A 5,526-nucleotide genomic window follows, 5' to 3' on the forward strand; every position below is an offset into this window, starting at 1 on the left:
GACAACTGACAGTGATTTGCATTAAACCTAACAAGTACGTTCCTTGTTCGCTTTCACTCTTTAATCCATGATAATCATTGAAAAGTTTTAGCTTCCGTTGAAAGGGTACAACTGCATACTTGTAACTGCACCTACAGGACACCTAAAACAATATGCACATAAAATTCCTTTATTGTAGAAGTAGAATTAAAAAGTACGCTAGGACAGATAATACATAAAATATTGATCAGAGAATTCAAAGTTTATTCTTGATATCCATTTCAATTGAAATAGCACATCATTTTCATTATGGCCTGTATAGTTGATAAGGATTACTAACCTCATTTGTGGGCAGTTGTTTAATGGAACAACAGCCTTTGTATTTCTCTCCTCATAACATTTTTCCTATATTTCTTTCTTCGTTTGTTCTCTTCTCCGGTTATGTTTTACCTTTCCCGATCTTAACTTTTCTCCTTCCATTATAAACAATGTTTTATTCCAATTATTAAGGTACTTTCTAATCACATATACTTTCTCGCTCTCAATACACAGAACAAAACACTTGTAAAAAGAAGCATGGCACTTGGAACAAGAGATGGTAGCACAGCATGGTACTTAGAACAGCGCTATCTGTTACAGATTCTTTGAACTACTTACTCCGTGTATTGGCTCTTGGAACCTGGCTAGGTATATGCTCCTGAGCACATAGAACGTACTTGTGAAATAAAACTAATTTTTTAAAACTGGCACTTAGAACGTTTGACATTTCCACTCTTCAACTGAAGGAGTTGGCCATGCGGTTAGTGGCGAGTACCTCTGAGCTTGCATTAGGGAGATAGTGGGTTCGAATCCCACTGTCGGCAGCTCTGAAGATGGTCTTCCATGGTTTTCCATTTTCACACCAAGAAAGTGCTGGGGCTGTACCTTAATTGAGGCCACGGCTGTTTCCTTCCCACTCCTAGCCCTTTCCTATCCCAGACTGCGTGTGAATCTCTTAAATTCTATTGAGGTGTTTTTTTCTGTAGAGCATATGTCTCCAAAGTGTTCAGCTCTGTTTTGTTTCAAGATTTTGACCTGGATGAATAATATATGGAAAATCATTTTTTAAAATAAGCATCCGTGGCCTTTACTACTGAAATTGTCTCTCTTTTTAAAATGGAGAGAGTGTCTCTTCATTTCTCACTCAATCACTCCCAAACTATTGAATCAATTGAGCTGAAGTTTTTATATGGTATGTATATGTCTCAGATATTCAGTTCAAATACAAGCCTATTCTAATTTTTAAATAATATAAGTTTCCTAAATCGTGGTCATTAAGATGTAGGTATTTATAAAACTTGCGTCTGTTTGATCTGCTAAAGACCAAAATAATGATCAGATGGTTAGTCCTATCATCAAGGAAAGCTGAGCATGTTTATTTAGAAATTAGTTTTCTACAAAGAAGGCCGTATGAATTTTCTTTGTAACTCTAATGATTCTCCCAGAAATTTAGCTTTTGGCTGTTTCTTGGTAGGTTTTCAGGTTGCTGCTTAAAAGTCACATATCAATGAAGGGTACAAATAAAAATCAGTGACATCGCCAACTGTCGGCCTGACTACGACGAGTACCTTCTGCTAGTCTAGAGTGTGAATGAATAAGAATTTCTTTTTAACATGTATTCATTGGAAGATAATAACTTTGTAGTGTATTTACCAACATAAACATTTTATTCATTTGAAGAAATTGTGTCTACACTAGGTAAAGTAAAACACATTATATCTGGGTTTTACAGTAAAGGAAAAGTACAGAATTCTAAACAGTTGTAGATTATTATTAATATTTAATTATTACAAGTTGTGTGGGTTTAAATTTACTTCACATTTATTGCTATTACTGTCACAACAGAAATCACATATCACTCTTCATTTGCAAGTTCACTTCACATGCGTTGCTGTCATCATTCAAACCAAAGGAACTACACTCCATCCCGTATTGGTCAGCAGTTTCTTCTTTGATCTGTAACAAACAATTGACAATTTGTTATTCCTAACTTCACTGATGAACACATTCTACCATTCTTCATCCATTAAGATGTAAATATGAATCTGTCTCATTTATTACTAAAGTTATCAAAAGCTGTGTTCACAGCTGTTTGAGAGTTCTAAAGCTTGTACAGTCACATGAATAGAGATAGAAACATATTAGGACAGGCAGTGGAGGGAAGAGGGAACAACAGAAAGAGGAGACAAGGGCAATCTCCACTGAGGTTAATTTAAGTAATGGAAAGGAACGAATAGTGAGAAATCAAGTTGTTGTTTTTATATGACTGGGGTTATAACAGAGCAGTGTATGAAGATTTGTAAAGAATGTCTCTATCCCCTCAATTTGTTTCTCTCTCTCTCCTACACTATCCTGCCACTGTGTTTATCCTGTTATGCCTTCCTTTTCATGTTCCAATCTTTCTATATACAACTCGATTTGCCACTTGTTCTTTTCCTTTCCAATTTGATCAATGTCTTCAAGTTACTTTGTTGAATACCTTCAGTTTGACTAAAGACATTCCTCTTGATGTGACACACTGGTAGGAGTAGAACTGTCGCTCTCATTTTGGCCACTGCATACACCTTCTTGTGGATTCCTGGAACACAGACAGAGTAAATGAAATTACAGTTCTTGAGAAATAAGGAGATGAAAAGTTGATAAAATAAGGGAGCTGGTTGTGAATATATTTTAAGGAAAAAAAAGAGGACGTCTACATTAGACAGCCATCCCCCGTGAAGTCTCAGCAGGAAGGGGTCTGATCCTTCAAATAATAAGGGGCCATGAAAGTTGTGAAAATGAAAGACTCCAGAAAGCTTGAAAACCTAATACAGTACACTCTCGATTTAACAGACTATTACAGCCGAAGGATTGTCCACAAAATTCAAAAGCCTGTTAGATAGTGAATCTTAGTAAATAATATTAGTAAATAAAATATCTTCTCGTATTAATATACTTCAGTTGGTACATACCCTACCAGTATTTTCAAGTGGAATCTGCCTGATGGAAGCATCCAGTTTCAATTGCTTTCCACTTGTGTACTTCTTTCTTCTTCTCTTCATCCATTCCCTTTTCCAGATTCTCTCTGGGTAGGGTAGTGTACCTGATCTTTCACCACTCCTCTTCTAGTACTTTATTGCTATCGACTCCTCTATTTGCAATACAGTCCACAACAGAGCTCCTCCATCTCATTCTAGGCCGTCCCCTAGGCCTCTGCAGTCTCTGTATCCATGAATGTTCTCTTTGGTATTCTCTCTCCTGGCATTCTCATCATATTTCCAAACCATTTTAGCTTTGCTATATCAATCTCTTCTTGAAGTTTACACACTCCCATGCTTCTCCTTATTTCCTAATTTCGTATTCTATCTAGTCTTGTCTTTCCCTTTATGCTCCTCAAGAACCTCATTTCAGCTGCTTGTATCTTTGGTTCCGCTTAGTCAACGTCCAGGCTGCTGAAGCATAGATCAGTATAGGTTTGTGTACTGTTTCTTGATAATCAATGATCGAAATTGCTGGAAATGTTTGTAAATAACGTAGGCACTTACATATGAGATAATGTCATCCATGATTGTTTTCTCTAACCACCGATATATTCAGACCAGTTAAAATGTTTCTTCTTCATCATTCTCATCACCATCAACTTTCTGCTGTGGGTGGAGGACACAGATTAAGAATACTCCTACGGTATCCCCTGCCTGTCGTAAGAGGCAACTAAAAGGGTCAATGAAGGAATGATGAAATTAGAACTATGAGAATACTTGTGATTAGTACCATTATGTGCAGAAGACCACATGTCGGTGATAGTTGTGACTAGTACCACCTTGTGAGGAAAACCATGGGTCTACATTACATAGGAGCAGTACCATTATGTGAGAAAACTACTGGTCTGGGCATTGTTTATGATAATGGTCAACATGTGTATTCTACCGGTCAGTTCCACTGTGTTCAGAATAGGTCTGCATTAGCTATGAGTAAAATAATAATAATAATCGTATGGCCTCAGCTACCGTGTGCAGACATTTCAATTTGACGCCATCTGGCTGTCTGCTCGTCAATTTCGATGTTCCGTTTTACTCTAGGCCCCCACTAGATGGCAGGCCGAGTAAACCGAAACTCTCTTGGGCGTCTATGGCTGAGATTTAATGAATTTTGTCGGGTAAACACCAAATGTGTCACCAGAGATCTTTTACATGCCGACATCGTACGACATGGAGTGTCAAATGGACTTTTTTCCGCCCTTCAAAAATCCGACTACCTCTGCCGGGTTTGAACCCGCTATCTTGGGATCCGGAGGCTGACACTCTACCGCTGATCCATAGAGGCAGCTAGCTATGAGTAGTACCACTTTATGAGAAACACCATGGGTCTATATTACCTTTGATTAGTGCCACTAAGTGAGAAATACCGCAGGTTTGGCTGGCGCCCATCATTAGTACCACTATGTGAGTAAAACCATGGGTCTGCGTTGCCTGTGAGTGGTGCCACTGTTTGTGACATACCATGGATCTACATTACCTGTGATTAGTACTATGATAGGAGGAACACCATGGTTCTGCTTTACCAGTGATTAGTACCATTATGAGGGGCCGGTGACCTGGATTTTGGACCTTTTTAGATAATACTTATCATTCCAGTAATTAAGACATTGTGAATTGGATCCACTGATTGTTTTTGTTTTATGATAATTTTTTCATCATCATTCGGTTTAGGTTCAAGTCGGTGGATACATTTGGGGTTTTAATTTTTGTTTCGTTCACCTCGTACCATTAGGGGCTGATGACCTAGCTGTTAGGCCCCTTTTAAACAACAAACATCATCATCGTCATCATCATCATGACTTCCTGATTGCTCCATAGAATGTCTTCAGCAATCTTCTTCTACCTTAGAATTTGTTAGCCTGTATCACCTCTTAGACATCTAGCCGTTGTTCAATATTTTTACCACTGTGATTATCATCAGTCTGCTTCAAAATTTCATGAAAGTCAGATGTTCCCAAACCTGTAAAATTGTATTCTGGTCGAATTCCATTCAATAATTATTTCACAAAATTACTTACATTATCTGTATTTATTTTTTGGATTATGTCCATTAAATCTGAAGTCTGTTGAATTGGGGTCCATTGAATTGAGAATTTACTCTACAATCTGAGTTTAGAGAGAACATTAATTGTCTAAGGGAGATCAGATGGAATGAGGAGACAAGCAGTAGCGTTGACATGAGTTAAGTTGTAATGAAGAGTTACCTGGTGGAGGTTAAGCGTTCATCTCAGGACAGAGATCCATGCAGTCAGTAAGGAAGTAGGCAGCTGTGCAATCATCCCCACATGTGAGAAGTCTTCTTTCATTGCGTAGATCTTCCATCAACAGAAAAATATCCAAAGTACTAGATGTAGCAGTGAAAATACACACTTCCTCACTTTATCAAACGTGATCTATTCATTAAGTAAGTGATTGTGAATAAATGATATACGTCCTATTAAATACGGCTGATGATGACTCCTAGATGGGTCGAAACTAGTACCATGTAATT

At 37.8% G+C, this 5,526-nt stretch overlaps 1 long non-coding RNA gene across 1 annotated transcript; it reads right to left on the reverse strand.

Moving 5' to 3' along the window:
- Positions 1-1,688: 1,688 nt before the first annotated feature.
- Positions 1,689-5,365, reverse strand: LOC136885740 (uncharacterized). Its single transcript, XR_011018993.1, has 3 exons — positions 5,240-5,365; positions 2,498-2,596; positions 1,689-1,974 (listed from the first exon to the last, which is right to left on the reverse strand). It is a non-coding gene; the product is annotated as an uncharacterized lncRNA (long non-coding RNA).
- Positions 5,366-5,526: the final 161 nt, after the last annotated feature.

The sequence above is a fragment of the Anabrus simplex genome, chromosome 14 (genome assembly GCF_040414725.1).
Source record: "Anabrus simplex isolate iqAnaSimp1 chromosome 14, ASM4041472v1, whole genome shotgun sequence".
NCBI lineage: Eukaryota > Metazoa > Arthropoda > Insecta > Orthoptera > Tettigoniidae > Anabrus > Anabrus simplex.